The 25,778-nt window shown below is 38.9% G+C and overlaps 1 non-coding gene and 1 pseudogene across 1 annotated transcript; one reads left to right on the plus strand and one right to left on the minus strand.

Annotated features, from left to right (window-relative positions):
* Window positions 1–25,778, minus strand: part of LOC138076855 (gamma-enolase-like) — a 97,663-nt pseudogene that overhangs the window by 53,418 nt on the left and 18,467 nt on the right.
* Window positions 22,957–23,063, plus strand: LOC138093414 (U6 spliceosomal RNA). Its single transcript, XR_011146088.1, has one exon. It is a non-coding gene; the product is annotated as a U6 spliceosomal RNA (small nuclear RNA).

Raw genomic sequence — 25,778 nt, forward strand, 5'->3', positions numbered from 1 at the left:
TTTGCTAACTTCCAACTTCTAGAGTTTCATAAGTTTTCATTAAGGTGAAATGTTATTAGAGTTTTGTTAAAATAATTTAGTCAGCATCTCTTTTTATTACTATGGGCTCAGTTTCCAAAAGACCTCTAAATTATATCTGCAAAGTATGATAGCCTTCTCAACAGACAAAATTGCTTATTTTCTACATAATGGTTAATTTCAACCACAGTAATATGAGAACTTATCTGAGATTTTAGAAGAGTTTGCCAACTTATTAAATCCAAATGGATCTTTTTCTTATTATTCACGAGCTGATACCTATGTAAAACCTTAGCTTGATGTCAAAGAGGCAGACTACGTAATTTATTCTTTCATTTCACTTGCTCACTAAATCTAGACTAGCTCCCACACCCAGAATAACTAGACCAGGATTTCCAAATGCAATGACTACCAGTGACAGGAAAGTTGTGAATTTATGAGGAAAGGAGAACTACCCTGCACAGTAAGAGGATATGGTCCATTTGAGGCAGGCAAGTGCCACTCCGTACCAGCCAACTTTTTCTAGGAAAGAGTATTGGCCAGATGAAATCAGAGCTTTTGGTTCATCAAAAGAAGCCAGAAATTTGGATTTATATTAATATATCCATTAGCAACAAATATTAAAAAAAAAAAAACTCTTGAGAATTAAGTCACAAATAAAAAATGTTTGTGCTCCATATTTTGTTGGGCATCCCAGCTACCATTTTGTTATTTCTGGAGTAGGAAATCCCTATGTGAAGTGAAATTCTATCTGCACCTGCTCCTTTAAAGGTATAAACCATAGTGTTTAAGTGTAATCATACTATCTGAAAGAAGAAATATTAATAATCACAATTATACTTTTATAAAATCAGAAAAAAGATTTAATCTAAAACTAACAGAAATGAAACACAAAATGGCTTGGTTTTGATAATGGAGATGAAGGAGAGAGCCTGGTTAAGAGAACAGCAATGGGTTTTAAGATGAGAAAGCCCAGATGCAGATTAAACAATGGTCGGGGATTTTTTTATTTTATTTTATTTTAATGCAACTAAACTAGATGCACTTGAGAAGCTATGAAGTTCTAGAGGTTCTTCAACAGTCCCAGGAAATAGGGATGAGACTGCAAACGTGTTATCAATTTCTCAAAGTTGGAAGAGGCCAGCTCTGTTTTAAACAACTACTTCTATTGGCAACTTGGTGTATTAAGCCGTTAATCAATCAATCAACCAAGTACAGTATATGGAGAAAGTTGCTAACTTTTCCTTTCATTTACCATGTAATATTAAATGTTATGCAAAGCATTAAAACATTTAAGAATCATATTATTAAACTGCCATCAAATCTTGGCAACCAAGAAGGAATCAAAGCAAAAGAGGAATTGTAATAGAACAGCAGCTGGTCTTTCTTGCAAGCCAATTTGTTTATGGGTGTTGGGTAGCAAGCTAGAAAGTTCTTATAGGATTCAAAAGAGGGCCAAGTACTGAGGCAAGGGCACTGCCAGGTCCTAAATTATATATCCCAAGTACCACGAGGCCAAAACACCTCACCCTCCAATTAGCTCTATTCTGACCACATTCACTCTTGGTTTCTTTTGATAATGTACAATGTTCTCATTCTCCTTCATTACCATAGGTTGGCTTGTACTATAGCTAATGGTCTACACCTAACAACTGGAGGACGGGAAATGGTTATGCTGTTATCACTAACATATCTAGCAGGGTCCTGATAGAAAGTACCAGCTTCATAAACTCTGATGTGAATTTGATGGATGGTGGTGTTTCCCTAGTGCTTCCTGGTAGCTCCTTCTGCTCTGGCTATACCCAGTGAACATCTGGCTACCTTCTTATCTGGCTCTGCTGCCAGCTTTATCAAAACAATCTCTCACTTCTCCTATCAGAATCTGCCATCCAGAAAGTCTTAACAAAGTTTGCTTTTCATAGTACCATTATGCAAGCTCCAAATTTGTGTCTTGGTATTGAAAATGGTCTTTTTAAAAACTAGCTTTTTCTTAACATTTCACAAATTATTCCTGATGCAAAATCTTCCCAATTTCTTATAAAACCTGAAAACTATCCTAATGTAGTCCATAACCTTCCTAAGACTTTATGATGATAAAGACTTGAACTCTGTCACTTCTGAAGCTCCTGGATTGCAAATTCCTGCTTCTTCGGGATTACTATTTAATTCTCTCTTATGGCATCATTTCATCCTTAATAGGTATTGACTCTTCTTTCTGGCAGTTCAAAGACACCTTCATCCTTATAGCAATAGACAAGGTTTAATTTCCTTTCTTTCTGATAGAATCGCTGCCAAGAGAAATGGCACTGCTGAAAAGTGAACCTGATTCAATTCTCCATTTAGCTGGTGAATCCATGTGCTCAAGAGGGCATCCTGAATGTCTATCAGGGATCTCAGGAGAACACAGAATCTACCTTATTTGAACAGGCCCTTGACAAAAAGAGACCAGCGCTTCTCAAACTTTGGTGTGCATATGAATTACCTGGGGATCTGGTTAAATGCCCATTCTGAGTCAGGCATTTCTAAACACCTCCCAGATGCTATTGCTACTGCTGGTCCACACAGACACTATTCTGAGTACTAATGATCCACACAAGATGTCTTTTGAACTCTTCCTCTGACACTTTTTTCAGTTTTCCTTTTCTCCAAAGCACACAGCCAATTGCTACATCTACTCTGAGCCACACTGCAACAACCCGCCCAAGCCTGCCTCGCAGGTACTGGCCCACCTCAGTTCCTCATTACTTTTTGTGTAATTCCTATAGGGACCTGTCCTCAGCAGGTGGCAACACTGCAAGAGAAAGCTAGTCAACTGACTCACATGAAATAGTCATAGTTGCTTTCTGAGCTATGCTTTAGTTTATAAATCTCTACTTGGTCTAACGGCAGGGAGAGGAAAATTCTAGAGCAAGGGTAAGGGCTTTCTCTGGACTCCTTAAATCTCAACCCACTGAAGCTACCTAAATTCACCTGTGCCAGTTGATTCACTTCTCTCTTGAATGTTATCACTATACTAGAAATCTCCTTTATCTGGCACCTCTCAAGTTCACCTGCCTAGAGTGACTCTGATTCTCTTTTTTTTCTCCTAACCCCCAGGTGGAGATGCTGTGACAGCTAACTCAGCAACTGAGACTGTTAAAAATATTGAAGTGATTCTGAAATGTTATCAGGCTTGGCAATATTACAGGGATGAATCAGACACAGAAATATGTTTAACTTTGAGTTGAAATGAGAATGTCTTTATCGAAATTCCATTAAACCTGGCACTTTTCAGAGAGTTCCCCGACAGGAACAAAACTCAAACACAGTGTCTGCAAGCCTGCCAAGTTCTCTGTATCTGAATAACCTTCAATTTAGGGCTGGCCTGTATCACTGACTTCAGAAAATTACCTGTCATTCCAGTTTTGCTTCTTGTGTAATTTGGGTTTTGTTATAGTCAAGTTCAAGTATCATTTACAACATAACATTAAGATTCCTTTATGGTCATTATATTAACCTCCATAACCACACATGCCCATGGATGGGAAAGAGAAGAGATTTTAAATTTGAAAATTTTTTAAATATTGCATGATCAACAGCTCATGTACCAACAAAGAAGAACCACTGGCAAGAACCTCAATTTTAGATGTATTTGTCCCTGAAAAATGTTTTTAAGCAGAGTCAAAGGTTGGGACATTGGTAAGCTGGATGAATGTGCCCTGTCTCTTTCATAGATTAGCCATCAATCGAAACAGAAAGGAGAGGTCAAGTCAACAAGAGGTGAACCATAACATTAGGCGATGAAAAATAAGAGGATTACCAGAATGGGAATCAGAGACAGGAAGATATTTGTCTAGGATTTCCTCCATAACCCACAGCATGACTGTGATTACACCTTTTATATTTGCTTCTTTAAACAAAGATTATCCCGATTGTCCTAATGATGTTTTCAACAATTACTTAGAAAAGCACTGCCTTACTTTCCTAATTAGGCGTTAGGCAAACAAAAATAGGATCTGATTTTACAGTATTGACAGAATGAACTCAGCCACAATCCAGAGTCAACAGAGCAGAGTATTGACAGACACATATCAAGAGCCTCCTCTCCTGGACCCCAAAAGGTACATTAAGTGTTTCTTAGCATTTCTTATTTTGGAACTCACCATTTCCCTTGAGTACAAAAAAGGTTAATGCTAAAAATCTGCCTGAGAGGGCCTACACTGTGCAAGACAGAGCAATGTGAGCGACCTCCAGTAACTGGGAATATGTCTAAAGCTGAACAGTCTAAAAAGCTCGGTATGCTTAGGACTTCCCTGGTGGTCCAGTGGTTAAGACTTCACCTTTCAATGTAGCGGGGAGAGGTGTGGGTTTGATCCTTGATCAGGGAGCTAAGATCCCACATGCCTTGCAACCAGAAAAAAAGAAAAGAAAAGAAAACAGAAGCAATATTGTAACAAATTACATAAAGGCTTTTTAAAAAATGGTCCACATTTTAAAAAGAAATGCTGGTATGCTCAATCTCACAAAATTTCTGTCACCTATGTGTATGTGACTTGGATTTATCAAGAAAACTCCCAGCTAACTTCTAGGCTCTAGCTTAGAAGGAATGAGCAGGAAATCATTAGTTATGAAGCATAGAAAGCAAGCACATGCTGGGAAGTTATATAAATCCAACTAACTCTCATGATCCAGATTTAAAGCTAGAATCCTGGGATAGTCTCTTAATCCCTTCCACCAGCAGCCTGAGTAGGATATGAACAAAAGGGACAATGGAGCCAACACAGGTTGTAAATCTATTGTGATGGATTTCTCAGCAACCTTGGGGGCTAGAGAGATAACTCAATGGTTGAAGACTGGAAGTCTGCACCTGTCTGCACGTTTTTCCACCTAGCAGCTGGAAAAAGTAATCCCAGAGTCATCAGCAGCCTCTACCTTTCGCTTTATGTGAATTGTCTGCAGGTGCTCACTTATCATGCTTAATAAGTATCTGTGAGGTATCTGTCATGTGCAGGGTCTGGTCACACAGAAAGAAACAGGTGTACAGCAAGGTCCTTTCCCTGTTACGCCCTAGTTTCCTTTATCTCTAACACCATTCAACCCCTTGGCCTCCTGAAAATCCTCAGTGAGCATCTGTTAAAAAGGCACACAGACCAGAACTGAGAATGGGAACATTTCAATAGATTAAAGGACAGGAGCCAACAGATTCACTTATGAATTAAAAAGAAAAAAAATGGAAGAAAGAATCACACACAGAGGTTGGTTTAGTGAGTTTGGAAACTGATCAAGCTACCATCAGTATTATCTGGATTTTAAAGACTTGGCATTTTCAGAAATTGTCGTCTCTTAATTATATGATGCCAAAGCTTTCCTTTCTGAAAATTACTAATTCATGAAGTAAAAGATGTTCTATCTGTAATAAATGAAAATATGTACTTCTCCTTTAATTTTTCACTAACATGAAATCTGATTTCTTCTGTTTGGAAACACACTTACCAAAATGCAGTTTTATAAATATTACCCAAAATATATTACTTTCTGTCATTTCATCAGACAGTGGGCCTAGAGTAAAATGACGGAAGTATTTTATCTGCTCCGTTCAGCAAAGGCTATTATATACCCAAGGCAAGCAATTATTTGCCAGACTAAACTATTAAACTATCTTATGACTCAGAATCAACTGTCAACAGTAAAATGCAAATATTTTAGAAAGTTTGATTGCATAAGACTAGCTCACAAATGAGAAGTTCAAAGTATATTTATTTAATAAATGTAATAAATATGTATGTTGATCAATAAAATATTAGAAGTAGATTAGGCTTTTAAGTATTTCCACTGCAAAACAGAAAAGCAGCTGTTGCTATTATATTTTGCTCTTCAAGGTCCTCTGTTAGTAAAGGAGAACAATTACCCAAGTATGATGAAAAGTCTTATCCTAGAACAAGTAAAGCCAAGAGTTGAAAACCTTCTTCTGTTAGAAGTCATATAGCAAATATTTTAGGATTTGCAGGCCACATGGTCTCTGTTACAACTATCCAGCTCTGCAGTTATACCATAAAAACAGCCATCGACGACACTTTGAAGAATGAACACGGCTGTGGGCCAATAAAATTTCATTAACTAAAACAAGTGACACACTCAGTTTGACCCATAGAATACAGTTTGTTAACACCTGAGTAAAGCAAAACCCCAGTATAAAAATTGGATCCAACAATGCTGTCAAATTTTACCTAATAATTCTGCCATTTATTCCAACTTCATTTTCTAACTGTACTAAATTCATATTTCCACAAATATGTAGGAAATGAAACCTTCTGATTATATAATCAGGTTAACCTTCTTTTCAATGAATAAGTATTCATTAAACTAGAATGTATCACAGAATATTGTGCTACTAGACTATATAGAAAATTCCACGAAAAGAAAATAGTATTCAGCTAAAACATCATAATCAAAGCACCTTTCAGGATCTTAAAGTGGTGCTTAAATGTCAATATAAACAACCTTCATTATATAATATTGTCAAAATATAATTTCAAAATGGCAAATCATGGCTCTCAAGCAAATATAAACACATGCTAAAGATTTTATTTAACTCATTATTTAATGAGAGAAATGGTTCAAAGAACATTTGAAAAAGTATGCGTAGGCAATTTAAGGAGAAAATATTAGGATAAGATTACTGGTTTAGATTTGAAACTGGTTAATGACCAACAGCTGAGGTTACCTATTCCACTGGACAGAAATTATCTGCATATTACCTGACATAAATTTACAAGTTAACTTTTGTCCCACAGAATTATACAAGGCCCAGTTAATAAGAGCTCAGCACGAAACTGAAAGAATACCCAGTAATCTCTTTTACCTATTTCCAAGTGTCAAGGACTTCCCTTGTGGCTCAGTTGGTAAAGAACCTGCTTGCAATGCAGGACACCTGGGTTTGATCCCTGGGTTGGGAAGATCCCCTGGAGATGGGAAAGGCTACCCACTCCAGTATTCTGGCCTAGAGAATTCCATGGAGTGTATAGTCCATGGAGTCACAAAGAGTCGGACATTACTGAGCGACTTTCACTTCACTTCCAAGTGTCAATAGTTTTTCTGGCAATATTGGAGATTAGCTTATATCTGCTCTGCATGTATAAAATATCTTAAAATATATTAAATGCATTGTATGTACTACTTTGGTGTCTTACGAAAGTAGAAGATAGAATTAGGAAATAGGTGAGCTTCTCTGTGTCACAGCACAGTGAAGACTCAGAAAAATAATGACAACAACAAGCCTTCTCTCAAGTTGCTCTGCACTAAGCTGTTGGTTGTGAGGAATGCACACCCGTGTCCTCGGGCTTTACTGTTCCCAGAGTCTACATTCACACAACCAACAATGGACAGCTGAATGGATGATGGTTCATTAGCACCATGGAATAACTGCAGCTGTTGCCATCAATGCTGGAGAAACATTTTTTGGCATGAAAATATTTTCATAGTTCATTCATAGGTGAAAAAATTTAAGCTACTGAATGATGTGTATAGGCATGTCTTTCTGCGTGTGCATTTTCCTAACTTTTGCATTTTACATAGCTTCTAAAATTTAAGATTTTCTCTGTATTCCTTAAATGTAGTCTGTGCAGAATGACTTTTACCCAAAGTACAGTATGGTAAGAGGGAAAAAAAATCACTTTTACAGGGATGACACCTGACAAACACTACCTGTGCCAGGTAATCATGATCAGTATCATGATCAGTGATCATTCCTTCATTTTGACACAATGTACCCTAATGACACCCCACTCCAGTACCCTTGCCTGGAAAATCCATGGATGGAGGAGCCTGGTGAGCTGCAGTCCATGGGGTCGCACAGAGTCGGACACAACTGAGCGACTTCACTTTCATTTTCACTTTCATGCATTGGAGAAGGAAATGGCAACCCACTCCAGTGTTCTTGCCTGGAGAATCCCAGGGATGGGGGAGCTTAATGGGCTGCCGTCTATGGCGTCACACAGAGTTGGACACGACTGAAGCAACTTAGCAGCAGCAGCACCCTAGATAAGATGTGATAAAGGTCGCTTTATCTCAGTGGTCTTTCTCCTAAAAACTCATGGCCCAAGTCTAATCATGAGAAAAACTTCAGAGAAAATTTAAATTGAGAGACATTCTACAAAATCCCAGAACTATGCTATTTAAAAGTGTCAAGGTCATCAAAAAGAAGGAATGAGAAGCTATCATATCCCCAAGGAGTCTAAAGGAGGCATGAGAACTAAATATGGTATCCTGGTGAAAAACTGAGGCAATTTGAATGAAGAATGGACTGTCGTTAATAGTAATCTATCAAACTTTGTTCATTAATCACAATGAATGTATCACACTAAGATTTTCATAATAGGGGAAACTTGCATGTAGGACATATTAGAACCTTGTATTATTTCACATTTTTTTTCTATAAAGATAAAAATGTTTTAAAATAAAAATTACATTCAACTTTTTTAAGAGTTATGATTCTCTATTTTTTACATCATTATTTTTTCACTTCCATCTCTTCAAAACCTTTCACCATGTTTCTCCTTCAAAAGTGAAGGCATATTCACTTTAAACAAGGAAGATATATTCTGTGAATTTATGCTTCTGTATTTTCAAAGCTTCCATCTCAAGTCTCCAAGTCCCTTTGCTCAGAAAAAGAATATTTCTATATTCATCACACCACAATTTTCTGCAATATTTCGCTAATAGTTGCTTTTAAGACAATTCTCTGCACAAATATGAAAAACTGTAACTTTGATATAAAGAGACTTAAAATTCTTTATACGGCTTGCATGATTTATTTCCTGTCACATAAACTATCCTTTGTAATAATATTTTACTTTATGATACCAACCTGATGTCTAAGTTAAATCAATGCAGCTGTATTGGTAAGGAGAGAAATGGTAAAAATATTGTATGTTCGGTTGAGTTCAGTTCAGTTGCTCAGTCGTGTCCGACTCTACAACCCCATGAACCGCAGCACTCCAGGCCTCCCTGTCCATCACCAGCTCCTGGAGTCCACCCAAACCCATGTCGATTGAGTCAGTGATGCCATCCAGCCATCTCATCCTCGGTCGTCCCCTTCTCCTCCTGCCCCCAATCCCTCCCAGCATCAGAGTCTTTTCCAATGAGTCAACTCTTCGTATGAGGTGTCCGAAGTACTGGAGCTTCAGCTTTAGCATTATTCTTTCCAAAGAAATCCCAGGGTTGATCTCCTTCAGAACGGACTGGTTGGATCTCCTTGCAGTCCAAGGGACTCTCAAGAGTCTTCTCCAACACCACAGTTCAAACGCATCAATATTATATGTGGGCCCTGCTTTATAAACATTTCAGTATAGTCTAGACTGACAGAGGAATCTAACAAGGAATCTCGGGGTCAAAACTGATCTGTGTCTTAAACTTTCTCCCATATTTACTGAGAGGTCATATTATCTGTGTGGTGATTTTTAAGTATAAATAGTATGATGTGTGCATATGTGCTCACTTGCTTCAGTCGTTTCCAACCCTTTGTGATCCTATGTATCCCAGACTGTCATGCTCCTCTGTCCATGGGATTCTCCAGGCAAGAATATTGGGGTGGGTTGCCATGCCCTCCTCTAGGGATAGAACCCATATCTCCTGTGTCTCCTGCATTTAAGGCAAATTCTTTACCATTGACCCACAGGGGAAGCCCAAATAGTGTGATGCTAAGCTAAGTCGCTTCAGTCATGTCACACTCTGTGCGACCCCATAGACGGCAGCCCACCAGGCTCCCCCGTACCTGGGATTCTCCAGGCAAGAACACTGGAGTGGGTTGCCATTTCCTTCTCCAATGCATGAAAGTGAAAAGTGAAAGTGAAGTCGCTCAGTCATGTCCGACTCCCAGCGACCCCATGGACTGCAGTCTACCAGGCTCCTCCCTCCATGGGATTTGCCAGGCAAGAGTACTGGAGTGGGGTGCCATTGCCTTCTCCAAAATAGTGCGATATATATGTGTAAATTACTCACTGGAAAAGACTCTGATGCTGGGAGGGACTGGGGGCAGGAGGAGAAGGGGATGACAGAGGATGAGATGGCTGGATGGCATCACTGACTCGATGGACGTAAGTCTGAGTGAACTCCGGGAGTTGGTGATGGACAGGGAGACCTGGCGTGCTGCAATTCATGGGGTCGCAAAGAGTCGGACACGACTGAGCGACTGAACTGAACTGAACTGAACATTAATCTATATCCTCAGACGGCTTGTTAGTGACTAGAAGATTCCAGTCAGAAACCTACATGACAGGGGTGTCTATTAAGTCCTTTAAATGCCATTATTGAAATATGCACCAGGATGTTTACTAATAAACATAGAGGATATTTAGAAAATAAATTTCAGGTGTGAAAAAAATGGTGTTCAACAGTGTTAACCTGGACTAAAATGATTATACAGATTCTACTACCCTTGAATGAAGAGAGCACAACAGTCAGCAAGCCGCACACTCTAAGCCCCTTGCCCCATTGGGTTCTGGGGTCTCCCCAGTTCCCCAGTGACTTTGTGGCTTGACCACTCCAGAGTTCATGTGGGGTCACTAGAACAGAAAAACACGGCTTGTGTCCATGTCAGAGTGAAGCTTGGAAGTAGGAAGAACTAAGATTTACTGATCATTTACTGTGTGTACTGTTCTAAGCTTCATACATGTAGCAACTCATGCATTCTCTCCGAACCCTCTAAGACATGCAGAGCCATGTAGCACAGACGAAGAAACAAGCACAGAGAGGTTACATAAGTCACCAAAGGTCTCACTGCCAAACAGTGATGATAATGAAAGAAGCCTTCCTAACCCATGGAACTTTATTATGTCCTATATTCTAAGAAACGTAGTAATTCCAATAGCAAAGATATCCTTAAGGTGCACTTGAGTGCCCAGTTGCTTCAGTCTTGTCCGACTCTTTTCTAACCTATGAACTGTAGCCCACCAGGTTCCTCTATCCATGGGATTCTCCAGGCAAGAATACTGGAGTGGGTTGTCATGCCCTCCTCCAGGGGATCTTCCCTAACCAGAGATTGAACCCCAGTCTCCTTCGTGTTCTACAGTGAAGGTGAATTCTTTACCCACCTGGGAAAGCCACCTGGAAAGGCCTTACGGTATAACTGCCTTGAATACATTACATGGCAGGAAACACTCCTTTGTTCTGAATTGACTCTCAATTGACTCCCTTCTATTTCAAATGTTTATTTACTCTATTATCCTTTCTTTTTAAAATGCTTATTTGAATTTCTTTTCAAATGTGTATTTGATCTTTTCTTTACTGTTTTCTCCTAAACTTGCAAAATAAATAATTGCTTTTAAGTTGGTGTGTTAAAAACTGTTGTATGATAGTTCTGGACTCTGACTGAAATGACTGACCCATCATTTCATCCTCCAAAGTGATAAATGTTATGCTGGATTTTTCTCACCATACTTTGGTGTAGTTGGGGAAAAGAACAGTTCCTGAAAAAGAGTGGATGGGCTACAGGAAAAAGTCTTAGGAAATCTCCAAAAACCTCTCCTGAGCAGGTTTCACTTCCAAAGTGTCAGTCACTCAGTCATGTCTGACTCTTTGCACTCCATGGACTGTAGCCCACCAGGCTCCTCTGTCCATGGAATTCTCCAGGCAAGAATACTGGAGTGGATTCCCATTTCCTTCTCCAAAGACTTTCATTGTTTCAGGTACATTGAGCTTGATTCCACACTTGCTTGCTCCATTCTCTGTCATCGCTCCCCACCACATAATACATTGTCTACAAAGATTCCATAAAAGATTTTTTTTCAACGGAGCCTATTTTCATCCTTAAGCAAGATCCACTTTTTAAAAGATAATTTCATTTATTTGTTTTTATTTTTGGCTGTGCTGGGTGTTCATTGCTGAGCTGGCTTTTCCCTAGTTGCAGAGGGCAAGGTCTACTCTCTAGTGGTGGTGCGCGGGCTCCTCATTGCAATGTCTTCTCTTGCTGCAGAGCATGCACTCCAGGGTAAACAGACTTCAGCAGCTGTGGCACGAGGATTCAGTAGCTGCAGCTCTCCGGCTCCAGAGCACAGGCTCAGTAGTTGTGACACACTGGCCTAGCTGCTCTGTGGCCTGTGGGATCTTCCCAAACCAGGGATTGAACCCGTGTCTCCTGCATTGGCAGCTGGATTCTTTACCAGGGATCCACTTTTAACAGACACTCTCTGTCCAAAATTAGGAAGGTGAAGCCATGCCCTGCTCAGTTATTTTCAACCAAATGGACTACATTCTGTATAATTTGGTTTACCAGCGATGACCCAAGGTATTCCCTTGATCACTTTTAGGATCATCATGACCTGAATCATCTCAGGAAAAAATAGAAAATGTTTTCCTGATGGAAAAATTTCATTCTGGCCAGATGAAGTCTGGTATCTATGGGAAAAAGAAGCACACACATGTGCGCGCACACACACACACACACAAACCATATTTTAATTGACTCCCTCTCAGATGCTCAGGAGCAGTTGAAAACCTTACTAAGTACAAAGAGAGAATGTGGGGACAAACCTTATAAATGAATCTGCTAAAAGGCCCCAGGAGTAAAAATTCTAATCCTCCTACCTTAGAGGGTACAGGCCAGGTCTCACCACCAGACTATGACTGTGAAACTCCTGGCATTGATAAATAGTGCCCAATAACCTCGACAACCTTTATACTTGGTTTCTAGGCTTATAACCACCCACACAGTAAGCCCCTACCAGCTTCCAGATTTCCTTCCTCAGGATGGCAGGAAAGTTTCTGAACAACTACCGCAGTATAAGATTAAATGTTCAAAACAGTATTATTGAAGTTCCTAAACACTGAGGAGGTCACACCTTAGAAATAATGGCCAGTGGTGGTCATTCCATTTATAGTAAATGGAACAGAAACTTATCCCCAGGAAAAGTCTTTTTTTTTTCAGAAATTAATTTTTCTGCTCTCCATTCCTTCATTTTTAAATAGTATAAAGTAGATCAAAATAGGGAGAAGGTGATGGCACCCCACTCCAGTACTCTTGCCTGGAAAATCCCATGGACAGAGGAGCCTGGTAGGCTGTAGTCCATGGGGTCGCAAAGAGTTGGACACGACTGAGTGACTTCACTTTCACTTTTCACTTTCATGCATTGGAGAAGGAAATGGCAACCCACTCCAGTGTTCTTGTCTGGAGAATCCCAGGGACAGGGGAGCCTGTTGGGCTGCCGCCTATGAGGTCGCACAGAGTCGAGCTTAGCAGATCAAAATAACCCCTCTCCTTAAGTAAGACTAAACTACAAAGAATAGTAGGATAGAAAAATTATTAGTCTACCAGGAAGCAGTGAGTAGATGTTGAAATTCAATCAGGTGTAACTGTAAGCAACTCTGCTTTAGGTTGTAATATAATTTCTCTTCCACAGATGAGAAGTATTTTCCTAAAAAATATTATCTTAAAAAAAAAAAACTTGTTTGCATAGATACAAGTATAAAGTTGCTGAATTACAAATGGTGTTCTAAATTCTTTAAGAATCTTAAGAACTGTCTGTTTGAAAAGGAGCACTCCAAACACATTTACCATATAAAATGTCTATTTTTAAATGAATACAGTTAAAAAGTATAAAACATATTGAATCTAAAGTAGACTATTTCATCAAATATGAAAGTTGATTTTTTAACCAGAAAGACAGGATGACACTGAAAAATCTGTGTATGAAATTTTAAAAATATACTAAATAATTTTAATTTGTTTACTAGAAGTGTCTATGGAGAAGGAAATGGCAACCCACTCTAGTATTCTTGCCTGGAAAACCAGTATCTTGCCTGGATGGAGGAGCCTAGTAGATTACAGTCCGTGGGGTTGCAAAGAGTCAAACAGGACTGAGCGACTTTACATTCAAAACAAAAACAGCTATCTTTGGTCTGATAAAGACCAGTAACAAGTACCAATAATTGATACTCGGACTGAGTCTGAGGCCAGTCTTTGAAAGTAAATAAAAAGAGAGGAAGGAGGTGAGGAAGATGTCGGTTTAGAATCTGGAAATGTAAAGACTTCAGTTCTAGAAAATTGGGGAAGAGGTGACCTCATTACTTCCCTCTACTTTAATTTCATAGTTTATCTTACTTTCATTTCCAAAACATTCACTGCAAGTTTGAGGTGGTTTTGTTGGTGCTGTTGCTGCAAAACCCCTGTTAGGAAATATATATACAGTACATGGAAAAAAGGCAAAAAGATGAATGTATGCCTTTTCATTGTCATACTGGAACATTATTTAATAAGAGTCAGTCAACTAGGGGAGTATTCTTTTGTTTGACTCACTATCTATCTACCATTAATTAAAGTTCAGATGCTGTAAAGTTAGATATCAACTTGCAGAATAGAGATAAACTGCAAATGATTTTGATCTGATAGAGATGTAAATAATGTCTACCCTATAGAAAATACAACCCAAAGATTGAAGCTTTATTGTCCTGTTTTGCACCTATTTACTGCTCTTATTTCAGCACTCTTTTTTGAATATTCCTTTGGTCCAGGGCGCCACCCTGCTGGTTTCCTCTTTAATGGAGTTGAATATATCTTTGACTCATTCTATATTTATATAAGCATTATGTTTTTAACTATCTACCTACTAATCTTTGACATCTTTAAATCTCACACCATAATTTTATTAAAAAACTTGAATAATCAAAATGAAATTTCTATTGGTGTACATGAATTGCAAGGAATATAATTTTATATTGTACCCTAGCTACAAGAACAATTACTATGAGATATGAAGTGAGGAATCTTGAGCATAGCATATTTGTTTCCATTCAAGAATTTGAATTTCTGCACTAAAACTGAAGAGCCAACATTTTATGTAAAATATGACATTTCTTTCACTTGAAATGAAGTGTAATTAAAGTGTGTTATAATTTTAAACCTGGGTATACTTTACAGGTGCCTCCCTGGTGGCTCAGAGATTAAAGCGTCTGCCTGCAATGCGGGAGACCTGGGTTCAATCCCTGGGTCAGGAAGATCCCTTGGAGAAGGAAACGACAACCCACTCCAGTATTCTTGCCTGTAGAATCCCATGGATGGAGAAGCCTGGCGGGCTACAGTCCATGGGGTAGCAAAGAGTCAGACACGACTGAGCGACTTCACTCACTCATACTTTACAAATACAATTCTAACAAGACCCTGAGATAATGTGAAATTTACATGAATCCATGGAAAAGTTTCCACTTGAATTTTTTTGAGTATAAAATCTTCCACATTCTCTAATTATTTTTTAAATCAGCTGCGTTTTATTTGGATATACTGTTGATAGATTTATAACATTCCTCATTGGATTCTTGAAGTATGAATTCATAAACCCTAAGATATTATCGATCTGTGCTTTGGCAAGGGCTTCTAAAACACAGAATTTTTTATTAGAATTGTATTAGAATTGTTTTATTAGAATTGTTTATTAGAATCATTATTAAACTAAGGATATCAATAACGTATATGAAGTATTTTTGATATTTTATTCCAGAAAAAGCCTGAAAAGTCCATATATCCATGTTTTGCTCTTTGATAATTACATGAGTTGTAATATATGAGGTGTTGCCTTGATATCCCTGGAACAACATGGAAGACTTTGACACTATTGGGTCAATATGATCCTAACGGAGAGATTTGGATAGTTTACCAAGTTTACAATATACAAATCCAAATCTCTCAGTTAGGATCATATTGAAACTCCAGTACTTTGGCCACCTCATACGAGGAGTTGACTCACTGTAAAAGACTTTGATGCTGGGATGGATTGGGGGCAGGGGGAGAAGGGGACGACAGAAGATGAGATGGCTGGATGGCATCACTGACTCGATGAATGTGAATCTGAGTGAACTCCGGGAGTTGGTGATGGGCAGGGAGGCCTGGCATGCTGAGATTCATGAGGTCACAAAGAGTCGGACACGACTGAGCGACTGAATTGAACTGAACTGAAACTTGGTATAACAATGTAAGTCATGAGACGTTGATTCCTTAGGATGTTATATTGTAAAATCAAAAGAAAAAAAAGAATTTGTAGCTCAGAAAAGGAAGCAAAATAAATTTAAATGTTTTAAAATTAGATGATTTAGCAGATTTTAAAATATATATAAGAGCTTCCTAGGTGGCTCAGTGGTAAAGATCTTACCTGCCAATGTGGAGAGGCAGGTGATTTGGATTGGTTCAATCCCTGGGTTGGGAAGATCCCCTGGAGAAAGAAATGGCAATCCATTCCAGTATTCTTGCCTGAAAAAAATCCCATGAACAGAGGAGCCTGGTGGGCAGAGCATGCATGCAAAATATATATAACTAAATATTATACAAAAAATGCATAGATGTTGATATTCTAGAAATTTAAGAATATTGAAACAAAATGAAAGTTGCTCAGTCGTGTCTGACTCTTTGGGATCCCATGGACTATACAGTCCTTGGAATTCTCTAGGCCAGAATATTGGAATGGGTAGCCTTTCCCATCTTCAGGGGATCTTCCTAGCCTAGGGATTGAACCCAGCTATTCCTCATTGCAGGCAGATTCTTTACCAGCTGAGCTACAAGGGAAGGCCAAGAATACTGGAGTGGATAGCCTATCCCTTCTCCAGTGAATCTGCCTGACCCAGGAATCAACCCAGGGTCTCCTGCACTGCTGGCAGATTCTTTATCAACTGAGCTATCAGGAAAATATTTTAAATATGCTTTACTTTTATGTTTTTATTAGGGATGATGATGTTATAGACAATGTACAGAATTTTGAAAACTGAGCTATTTGCATTTTATTTTGTCTCAAGTAGAGCAGACTTTTCTCTCTCCTAATTGACAATAGCCTCCAAGGAAAGACTAGCAGCTAAAAGCCTCCTGTTTTAAGAATTAGATAATCAGCTAATAATATGCCAAGGCCCTCAAAATGAAAGCTAATGGAAACAGTTGAACTAAATTATCCATCACATTATAATTATACAGCTACACAAAAGCTGTATAATTTCTAGAACAGAGCAATTTAACTGCAAATCCTTAGAGTAATGCAGTTTAAAAACAAAAGGAAATACATAGAAATGTTTGGATTTTAGTAATTTTACTATGTGTATTAATTAATGTTGTATATTTATCTTGAAGCTATGGTACTGTTAATATAGTAAGTAACTATTTTGAGTGTCTTAGAAATCTATTGATAGATTCCTATAAGACATGTATAGTATACTATATATTGTATAGTAGTATAAAAGAAAGAAGGAAATATTTTTAAATCAAGAATTAAATTCTATCTGTTGATAGAATGGGAGTGGAAATTTCTCATGGGAAATATGCCCATTAGGCAAGACTGCCTCATTTCTTTAGAAAATTTAACAAACAACCTCCTCCCTTAAACCTTTCCTGATTCTGCAATGTCACTTCTGAAATGTATCCTAGCACCAGGTTCTATGACCACCAATACTGCTTTTCCCAGATTTCAAAGAAATCACAATGCAAGTGAAAAGCATCTTACTGGCCAAAAAGTAAGCAAGCTTATGAGATTGTACCAAAATAACACCAACTATAATGGGGCTCTCATTGCCCAAAGCTGTGGTTATCTGAGCATCAAAAGGAGAAAACTGGCTGAAATTGACTCATACTTAAAATCTGTAGAGCCATAAATCCATAATAATACATGGGGGTAGAGGAGGCTAGTGTAAAATAACCTGAGAAAAAAGGACTGAAAAAATATTTCTATTGCTTTGTACTCAATCAAGATGGTCTTATTGAATCGTCTGTCAATGAAGAATACAGAAGCAAATAAATGTAAAAACATCAGTTAAAAGGCATTTTCTAATTCATGGAAAATATCAATAGAAAGACTTAATAAGGCATAACCTGGGTACAGAGAAAGCCACAGAAAAGGTACACATCCAACTAAAACCATCTTAAATATTTTTAAGACATACATGATCTGAAGAATATAAAAGAACACAAAATTTCACCAGGTCCCAAGACTAAATTTCTCAGGATCCCCAAGTGAGGAGATTGATTTGGGAGGGAACTGCAGAGTTCTATGGTTAAACAGAAGAATCAGGCAATAGAAAGAAATGGAATTCAGGGGAACTGGCTAAAGGATCACCACCTCTTGAAGACTGAGGATAATTGACACAAAATTCATAAGTGGGAGAATGTCATTGGTGGTCCAGTGGCTAAGACTCTGCTCCCAATGCAGGGGGCCTGAGTTGGATCCCTGGTTACGGAACTAGATCCCACGTGCTGCAACTAAGACCTGGTGCAGCCAAATAAATAAATAAACAAATAAAAGTGGGACTCAGAGTATTCCTGAAAAGACCACCTGGGATTGGTCTCCAGGGTACCCAGGTATCTGGTTTAAGCATTACTTCTGGATATGCGGGGAGAGGGGAAGGAGGTATTTCTAGAAGAGATTAACATGTGAAATGGTGAACTGAGTTAAGCAGATGCTCCTCCTCAGCGCTGGTGGGCATCATCCGAATGGTGGAGGACCTGAATAGAACAGAAAGTTGAGGAAGGGGGAATTTTCTCTCTCTGTCTAATTGCTTGAACAGACATTGGTCTTCTGCCTTCACACTGGGATTTACACCATTGGGCCCTCTGGTTTTCAAGTCTTGACTTGGACTAAAAGTTACACTATTGATCCTGGTTGTCAGACCTTTGGAGTCAAACTGGAACCACACCATTGATTTTCCTGGGTCCCCTACTTATTCATGGTAGACTGTGGAACTTGCCAGCCTCCATAATTGTTTGAGCCAAGTCCTTAAAATAAATCTCTTTATATTGACTCTCTCTCTGGAGCTCCTTGAGCAATACCATGGTACAAGGAAGCCTGAAAGTCCTGCATGGAGACACAGGACAAGTAACCTCAAGACTGCACTATAAATTTGAAAAGTCATTCATTCCTTCTTTATCTCACTTTTGCTGCTCTGTATAAGGCATTTTCCTTCTAACCCATTTCTCACAGGTTCACCTTTCCCAAGTATCTCTTACAGTGAATAATAACAGTGCTTAAAAAAGCAGAGTTAACAGAGTTAATTAAAAATTATATTAAAAAAAAAAAAAACAGTTACAGGGACTTCCCTGGTGACCCAGTGGCTAAGACCCTACACTCTCAATGTAGGGGGCCCAGGTTCTACCCCTGGTCAAGGAACTATATTCCACATGCTGCAACTAAAGCTCCTGCATACCTCAATGAGTATCAAAGATCCAACATGCCACAACTAAGGCCTGGCACAGTCAAAGAAATAAAATAAGAAATAAAATAAATAGCAATAAAATGTAGGTATAAATATGTGGATTTTTCTATCCAGAGAAGAGAGAAGATGATGACAAAAATCAGAACCTCTATAATCAACAGACATTTATAACAAATGTTATAAAGTTTTAACTTCCAATTCACTTTTAAAATCCTTAATTTTTTCTCTCTGGAAGCAATTTCATGAACCCTTCAAAATCACAATGCTCTTTGCTCTTCCAAAGTAATAACTTGACTCATTCTTTTCGGTGGATATCTGAATTTCTCTTCAGATCTGTATTCACTTCATTTACGTCTCCCTTGTTTCAGGGCTTCCCTGGTGGCTCAGACAGTAAGAATCCACCTGCAATGTGGAAGACCTGGTTTCCATCCCTGGGTTGGGAAGATCCCCTGGAGGAGGGACATCCCCTGGGTTGGGAAGATCCCCTGAGAAAGGCAACCTCCTCAGTATTCTTGCCTGGAGAATCCCCATGGACATAGGAGCTTGATGGGATACAGCTCATGGGGTTATAAAGACTTGGATATAATTGAGTGACTAAGCACAACATCCTTGTTTCAAATGTATATTTTATTTTTAAAAAATTCACATTTGATCTAATTTACTGTTAATATTCTCATTTTCAAAATATATACTTGAGTCACTTTTATTTCCTAAGAATTGAAGTATCTGACTTCTGACTGATAGATGCTCCCTTGTTCTTCGTGCATGCAAATTTTTTACAAATAGCAAATGCCTTAGTTTCAAAAGCCTTTGATACTATTTCCTCCCCAACGGCTTAGTTGCCCCTCGGCATGAACTTCCCAGACCAGGGATTGAATCCACTTCCCGTGCATTGGCAGGCAGATTCTTAGCAAGTGGACCACCAGGGAAGTCATCCCATAGACATTTTGGACTTCCCTGGTGGCTCAGATGATAAAGAGTCTGCTTGCAAAGCTGGAGACCAGGGTTTGATCCCTGAGTCAGGAAGATCCCCTGGAGAAGGAAATGGCAACCCACTCCAGTATTCTTACCTAGAAAATCACATGGATGGAGGAGCCTATCAGGCTCCACCCCGTGGGGTCGCAAAGAGTCAGACACAACTGAGCAACTAACACATACCCTCTCCCATCCATGGCAGAGCCTGGGGATAAAGCCTAGTATCTCATTAATCAAGTGTCTGATGACTGGGAGTAGGGTGTTTAAGATTCAAGAATAGGTTCTATGACATCCGTTTGCTAATAAGTAATGGCTTGCTTCATAGAATTTGGCCAAAATCTTACTTTAATTCTAATATACACCTCGGATAGGGTGGTGGGAGACAGATGGCCTAAAAGATCCAGAATTATCAGTAGAAGTGAAGTCGCTCAGTCATGTCCGACTCTTTGCGACCCCATGGACTGTAGCCTACCAGGCTCCTCAGTCCATGGAATTTTCCAGGCAAGAATACTGGAGTGGGTTGCCATTTCTTTCTCCAGGGGATCTTCCCAACCCAGGGATCGAGCTCAAGTCTCCCGCATTGCAGGTAGACTCCCAATATTTACCAGAAGAACCTGGCAATTACTGAAAAGCTCTAGTCATAGCACAGGCTATTTCACTATATTAAACATTAATATTCTTTTTGATTGAAATATAGTTGGTTTACAATGTGATGTTAATTTCTTTTGTAAAGCAAAGTGATTCAGTATATATATCTATTAAACTCCCAATCCCTCTCTCTCCCACCCTGCTCCCATCTTGGCAACCACCCGTCTGTTCTCTATAAACATTAACATTCTTACTGACTAGGTCAAAATTAATCAATAATGACAACTCAGACTTTGTATTTTGTAGATAAAGTTGGACACAATAATTTTTTAAAAATACCTTTGTAGGCATTTTAAAAACAAACAGGCTAAAGCTTGTCATTTTATCAATAAAATATTTTTGACTTAAACACATATTGATTTCTAATCATGCAGTCCAATTTTTTAAGAATGCAGATGCCCTCGGAAAGTCAAAAGACTTTAGTTGCCCCTCTCCATGCTGTTAATCATCTGTGGTCAAGTCACTCAGATGTTAATGTTTTTATCTATTGTTCCCTTTCTCCCAGTATTGTAGTAAAGATCAATCTAGAAAATATACTTGACAGTGCTTCAAAAAGTTAAAAACAAAAAAGGCAACCATTCTCACTGTTCCTTTTTCAACTGTGAAATACAATTTGTATTTCATGGCAAGACAAAAAAATAAGCATTAAATTTTTTTCTCTGCCTTTTGGCTTCCTCTCTCCTCTCTACTGTGCCTTGTGTATCAGCATTATATATCTGCCAAACAACCCCCATCAGCAGAAATACTGGTTCAACCATACAAAGCATTCTTCTGGCATTTTTCTCCTAGCATCAACAAGACAACTTCTTAAAAGATAACATTCCTTTCTGATCTTGTATCTAGATTGTGCAAGCTGTCATTTAATGTACAGCCCTCTGTCTCAAAAAAGTTAAATAACTGTGCAGAACAGTTTTCAGAGCTTTCTGAGATGCTATTCCTAGGTTATAATCCTCAATTTGACTCCAGTAAAATTTTCTACTTCTTTCTTAGATCAACTGATTAATTTTTGTCAACACTACCAAAGAGTATATGATAGAGGGGGTTCACACACACCATCCACTCCTATGGGAACATTTATATATTTTATGAACACTCACACAACACTTCCTGTGTTTCAGGCACCCTTCTTAACTATTTGGAAATTACAGGTCATTGAATGCACAACTCCCTATGAAGTAGATGTCCTTATCATGTCTGCTTTACAGATGAGGAAACTGAGGCACAGAGAGTTCATACAACTTGCCCAGGCAGTTAAAATATAAACCTACCCCACTTCTTAACCACCACAGGAAGCTGTCACTAACAGAAATAAAGTGAATCACATGTAGTTTCAGCTTGATGCTTGGTTTTGAGTTTTCAGCAGCTATACAAAGAAACATGAAAGATAAAGTCAGTTATTTGAAGACTCTAAATTGCAATTTTACATAAAAAATAAAATTAAAAAATAAACCTTTTTTTTTAATATCAATTTTTTAAAGGCAATTTTTCTCTGCCCTCCTTGGGTAATAATAGTAAGACAATCACTTGAGAAACACATGGTAGAGAGGAAAGTTTCTGGAGTTAGACTCCAGAACAGCTTAGTGCTGATATTCTTGAAGGGTCTTGTAATTGCTGCTCATGAGTATTTAAGGTCAAAGAACAATATTTGTGCTTTTTCTCATTCAAGATCTGCTGCTGAATCATTTCCCACAGATCAGGACCCCAGAGTCTCTCTTTTGTCTAGTCTATATGGGAGAGGAAAAAAATGGGCAGGAAGCAGAAAGATGCTATTCAGATAACACAAATTGCTGTGCTTTCTTTTCTAATCGGAAAGTGTAACTTAAAAAAAAAATAAGCTATTCATTTACTTTGGGCTGTGCAGGGTCTCTGTCGCGGCACAGGCTTTTCTCTAGTTGCAGCAAGCGAGGGCTACTCTCTAGTTGTGGGTCACAGGCTTCTCACTGCAGCGGCTTCTCTTGTTGTAGAGCACGGGCCCTAGGCACATGGGCTTCAGTAGTTGAGGCTCCCAGGCTCTAGAGCGCAGGCCCAGTAGTTGGGGTTCAATGGCTTAGTTGCTCTGTGGCCTGTGGGATCTTCCCAGACAAGGGATCAAACCCACGTTTCCTGCATTGGCAGGTGGATTCTTTACCACTGAACCGCCAGGCAAGCCCCATAAAGTGCAACTCTGTGCTTGCTTTGGTAGCACATCTACTAAAATTGGAATGATACAGTGAAGATTAGCATGACCCTTGTGCAAGGATGATATGCAAATTTGTGAAGTGGTCCGTATTTTTGAAATATGGTAAAGATGATCCTATTTGCAAACAGAAATAGAGACATAGACACAGGGAACAAATATATGATACAAAGGAGGAAGGAGAGGAGGGTGGGATGAATTGGGAGATTAAAATTGACACATATACACTATTGATAGTATGTATAAAATAGATAACTACTGAGAACCTATGGTATAGCTCAAGGAACTCTACTTCAACCTGAGGTGACCTAAATGGGAAGGAAATCCAAAATAGAGGGGATATATGTATACATATAGGTGATTCACTTTACTGTACAGTAGAAACTAACACAACTTTGTTAAGCAACTATACTCCAATAAAAATATTTTTAAGTGTAATTTTTACTCATAAAAAATAAAAAGGAGGCCCTTCTTCCAAGCAGAAATTCTAGTGATTGCTGCAGGTAAGGTATTTAGTGAAGCTTAGTAACAATGGATTTCCTTTTTGGCTAGAGTTGCCATTGGCAGCAATTCTGGTTTTATACATATTTCAGCAAGGTAATATTTCAAAAACAGTGCCTCAATATCTCAGAGAAGGCAATGTCAACCCACTCCAGTACTCTTGCCTGGACAATCCCATGGACAGAGGAGCCTGGTAGGCTGCAGTCCATGGGGCCACTAAGAGTTGGACAAGACTGAGCGTCTTCACTTTCACTTTTCACTTTCATGCATTGGAGAAGGAAATGGCAACCCACTCCAGCGTTCTTGCCTGGAGAATCCCAGGGACCGGGAAGCCTGGTGGGCTGCCATCTATGGGGTTGCACAGAGTCGGATACGACTGAAGTGACTTAGCAGCAGCAGCAGCAGCAGCAGCAGCAGCCTCAATCACTTGCATCCTTAACAGGAACAACAAGTTTTAAACACTGCAGCAGAAAGAATAATTTCACAGTTGTTATTATTGTACAGCAAACACCCTGGGTAGAAAGTGCCTACTATGCAGCAAGTCCATCCTGTGCTCAGCAGGGGAGACCAACATAAGTCATGGAATCCTTGACTGTATGTCCTATAAAAAGGTCCCACAGCAGTGGCGGAAGCTGTCAGAGGAGTAATAATGACAGAACAATGTGACTCGTGGTCTGACACAGGCCTATAAAATATTGTGGAAGCACTGCAGGTGAACAGCTCCATCATGCTAGGCAAGCACTGATGAGCTAACCTTTAGTTTTGCCTTGAAGGGCAATAGAATTTTAACCAGTAGAGAAGGGAGGCTGAAGGTGTCCATATTTGAAGAAGGAGGAGCAGCATGAGAAAGGGCATAGCAGGATGAGAGGAAATAATTTGTTTGTGGGACTGATGATAATCAGTGGCTGGAGGACAGCACCCATGGGAGGACAGCACCACCGATGGGAACTGAGGCTGGAGAGGAGTAGAGGATGATTCATCAAGGGCACTTTAAGGAATTTATATTTTATCCCATAGACAAAAAAGTTTTTTTTTTTTAGTTTAAAAGCAAGTCAGAGGCTTTCTTGGTGGTCCAGTGGCCTGGAAAATCCCATGGACAGAGGAGCCTGGTGGGCTACAGTTCTCAGGGTTGCAAAGAGTCAGACACAACTGAAGTGACTTAGCATGCCTGCATTTATGCATTTTTCCCTCCCACAGTGGGTATATATGACATTGTGAGAGAATTTTTCTTTCATTGTGCACAAATACCCATTATGCCTGAGATAATAGTTGAATCATGGAGCTTAAGTCACATTGCTCAAATTGGCAGATTTCCCTGAACTGAACCACATACAAGTTGAGAATTAGTGGGCCAATCAGAACTTGTTAGGTATGAATATTTTCAGCCCCAGTTCTCCCTTATTCCCTGAATCTCACATTAATATTATTTTAACCGCTTTCCAATTTATACTTACCTCATGATACTCTAAACTACCATGTTCCCAAACGTCCAAGTCTATTTTTTTGCCCAAATAATATACTTTCCTTCTACTTCATATTTTGGGTATCAAATTAATTCTTTTGGCAAGTAGCTATTCCAAATATCTACAAATCTTTTAATATAAACATCTATTGCCCCAACTGTGCATCTATTGGGCTTAGGATACTGTGTTGAGTACTACAGGAAATAAAAAGACGAGCAACATGGCAATTCTGCCTCTACATATAATCTTTTGTGACATTTTATATGCATATATATAACTTTTTGTGATATTATATATAATATATATTATGTGAGACATCATATATATGTATGTATATATACACACACTTATATGTATCTCTTTTTTGTGAGAATTAAGATAGAGATACAAGCAACTGCAAACATAAGGCAGGGGCTTCCCTAATTGTCCAGTGGTTAAGAATCCACCTTCCAGTGCAGGGAACGTGGATTCAATCCTGGTCAGGGAACTGAAATCTCATATGCTATGGAGGAATTAAGTCTTTGTGCGGCAACTACTGAGCCTGTGAACCACAACTAGAGAGCCCAAATACTGCAACTAAGACTCAACATAGCCAAATAAATAAATGTGTGTTTTTTTAAAGGCAAATGGAGTGCAATAAAATAGAGATATTAAAATACAGTGGGGAAAATAAAGGAAGAACAGATTTCTTCTATAAGGTGCTCTGGGAATCTTCGTGGAGTTGGTGACATTTGACCTAGGTCTTCAAAGGTGGGTGACATACAGCAAACGAAAATGCACAGAGGGATATTTCTTCCATGGTCGAGGAAAAATACTCCTGTATTTTCCTTTGTTCTCATAATACTTCT

The sequence above is a fragment of the Capricornis sumatraensis genome, chromosome 1 (assembly GCF_032405125.1).
Source record: "Capricornis sumatraensis isolate serow.1 chromosome 1, serow.2, whole genome shotgun sequence".
Taxonomy (NCBI): Eukaryota; Metazoa; Chordata; class Mammalia; order Artiodactyla; family Bovidae; genus Capricornis; species Capricornis sumatraensis.